The sequence below is a fragment of the Varroa destructor genome, unplaced genomic scaffold, assembly GCF_002443255.2.
Source record: "Varroa destructor unplaced genomic scaffold, Vdes_3.0 BEIS01000007.1, whole genome shotgun sequence".
NCBI classification, from domain to species: Eukaryota; Metazoa; Arthropoda; class Arachnida; order Mesostigmata; family Varroidae; genus Varroa; species Varroa destructor.
The window spans coordinates 38552816-38556046 of NW_019211460.1; the positions used below are offsets into that span (position 1 = coordinate 38552816).

At 36.9% G+C, this 3231-nt stretch overlaps 1 protein-coding gene across 3 annotated transcripts in view; it reads right to left on the reverse strand.

The window, feature by feature from the left end:
- The window catches only part of dsx-c73A (doublesex cognate 73A), an 86028-nt gene that overhangs the window by 36528 nt on the left and 46269 nt on the right, over positions 1-3231 (reverse strand). The gene's annotated exons all lie outside the window — the stretch shown is intronic.

Here is a 3231-nt window from a genome sequence, read left to right on the forward strand (position 1 = left end):
TATATATATATAATTTAGAGCAATGGGAAATGAAGCTTCGCATCATTTCCCATTGCTCTAAAACCTAAAACTAATTTTCGCTACGACGAATTAGGACGAACGTTCGCCAATAATAAAAACATCCTGCTTTTTCCTGAAATTGACAGCCTATATTACTTACAGTTTTCCTGCGGCCTCTGAAAAGTCTGAAGATTTTCATAACACAAAGCCGAAGATCCCTACAACCTTTAAAATAAAAGGGCTCGATAATTGCTCCGAAACCCATTTTTAATACGACTGGATTTTTTTACACAGAAATTAGCGGCCGCTTTAAAAAGGGGAGAATTAACGTCATCCGGATAAACTCTAATGGTTGGCTCTTTTTTGCACCGTGTTACGTTAATGTTTTGCGTTTTTGGAACATTAGGTTTGCTACCATGTTAAAATTTAACTCTACTAGATTACTAGCGTATCTGACCGAGATTTTACACCTTTTAATATTACTCGCTACTATTACGCAATATTTGTCAAAGTAATGTGTTGCAAATGATTAGTAAATGGTTTAGGTCTCGCATTGAAGCTGTTATCGTTGTCAATAGTAGTTATGAGAAATAAACATGATCGTTAGAAAGGACAATTTTAGTACATAGTTCATTGCTGTTTAGATGCAATCTTGTAATAAACTAATAAAAAGAAGAAGTTCGAACGAACCCTGACAGTTTAACCCGGCTATAATGACGCTATTTGTTCCTGTGTAGTTTTATTCAGGCAATAAAACGTATCAGCCTCACCGTGATAGTTCAGTTCGAACAAATCCACGCGCCTTCCTTCTCACCTTCAAGGAGTGCCTTGAAGCTGAGCATTTAAATAAGCAAAAAAGCTGACAGACATTCATTGAGAAAGATATCTACCGCTCTGAATTACCGAGTTAATAACCGCTGTTATTTTATCTTTTGTCATTGGTGTCTTATCCTTTTTGCCGCTTTCTTCTTTACCTGCTTATCATCTAGCATTGGTTTCCCACAAGTGATAGCAGCCGGCAGACAAACAACAGCTGCGACAGTGTGCCACTCGTGTTTTATCATACGTTGTTTTTATGTATGTCAACGACCCATCGAAGACATTTTATTAGCATATGGAGTCCATATCGCATTATGTAAAAAACAATATATGCCCATATACTCTATATATGTACGTTGCACTTCGTTGTCGGTGTATATATATATATATATGTGTGTATGTATGTATGTATGTATGTATACAGTGATAGAGTTAGTTAGAACCATGTGGAAAATGTTACATTATGCTGCTATACATTTGTGTGATAAAGCACCAGCAAGTGTTACGGTGCTGCTTAGTAAGAAGAATTATTATTGTTATCATTCTCGTCGTTAAACGATTGTTGTCGCTTGTTCGATGTCTTCGTTCACAAGAAGGAAGATCTGTCGCTGTCGGGCCTGTCTGCCGGCCCACCGACAGACAGACAAGATGGCTAGTAAACTTCACCAGCGCTGCTTCAGTCGATTATGTCGGTTATCCGTTGTTGGCTATTGGTGCTTTTGTTAGCCAGCTGTAAAATCAACTTGTTTGTGGAGGAGGGCTAGCTGGTAGCTAGGGAGTCCATCAGATGTCACCGGAACCGGAAGTTCTCATTCGACAAGGAGAAAGCCAACGACTTCGACCATGACTACGAAAAGACCACTACGATAAGCCTAAAGTGTAGATATATACATAAATTTCTAATAATATATTAAATCAATGCAGATCACGCAATCGGTCCTGTTGCTACCTATACTATTATAGTTATTTCTCCCGCTGTGACTGTGACTATCGCTACAACCGTTGCTGATACCGTCGTCATTTTTCGTTATCACCCAATTGACTAACTATACGCAAGTGATGATTGCGTCTGTCACTCGTAATCTGTTTTTTTCTCAGAGGTGAATGTTATTTAAAACAGCCATTTGTTATGGTTTAGTATTTTTTTTTTTGCAAAATGTTTATTAGAAAAGTGATTTATTTAAATTCGCACTCTGAGATAAACTCGGGCTCTAATAAAATTCATTTATTTAAACTTTACCCGCCAATTATTCTCAGCGAATAAATGATTATGTTTATAAAAGATACTAACTTTTATCAACAAATAATATTACAAGTAATAATTGGTAAGATTGTTAAACTGTATTCGTAGTTTTTTAAATTAAAGAGTATCGGTGCTGGTCCCCCTATCTATGTAGTGTTTTAAACGTTCGGTTATAGTTACCGGTTTTTATAGATAGTTGCCAATGATTGCTTCCAAATCAGTGTTCTAGGTAGCTTAGGTCAGTGTTCCCTATCCTTAACACATGCATTCATCATTTTTTTGCAATATGTTCCGGTAGCGAAAAACCTATTTAATAACAGAAAATTTACCTCCGCTAGATTCGTCCTTTGACTAATAATGGCTGCCCTGTGCCATGACCGGCACGACCTATGATATACTCAGAAATGATTCTACTTTTATACTCAGGCAATAAATATAATAAGTAATAGAAACACAAGGAACAACGGCCTAAAGGCCGTCTATCCAAATGAGCACATAAATAAAACTAGAAACCGTGTAAACCTAAGTATTATATATAATTCCTATCGTTTATTCTAGGGCGTAGTGTTTTGAATCCCCACGACCTCTTCTTCTGAAGCTATACGATATAGCCCTATCGAAATCCGGCGCAGTAAAAACCTCAGCAAAAGGCAACTGAGCGAAGTGCTTTAATCGATGTGGAGGGTTCGCTAAGAATATTCCTTCTAAAGTTTTTCATAGCATAGTCTCTTACACATCATTGTATCTGATGAGCCCTGATGGGGTAAAGAGAGCAGTTCGATTTACCTTTAGGTCGAAGCTACAACACATAGAAGAATCATTTTAATAATTAGTCGTTGAAAATTTTGCGATCAGCTTTTGCAGAACTAATCGTTTGTTCGTTTTAATTTCTGTTTTTTTTTTCAAAAATACGTACTGTTTTCTGCAAAAAAAAATATAATTTCGGAACGTCGCTCCATTTGCTTAAAGAGACCACCTAGAGTAGAGAAAGAAAAATCTCTATATATTGTGTGTGTGTGTGTTACAAGGTCACAGAATAAGTGGGCGATTCATTCACAACATCACAATTAAGTTTCGTTCCTATTTTATGATGAGCGTCATCGCCAGCGTTACTGTCATTACCATCAGTTACCGTTATCATATGAAAGCCATTATTTGCTGAATTCGCT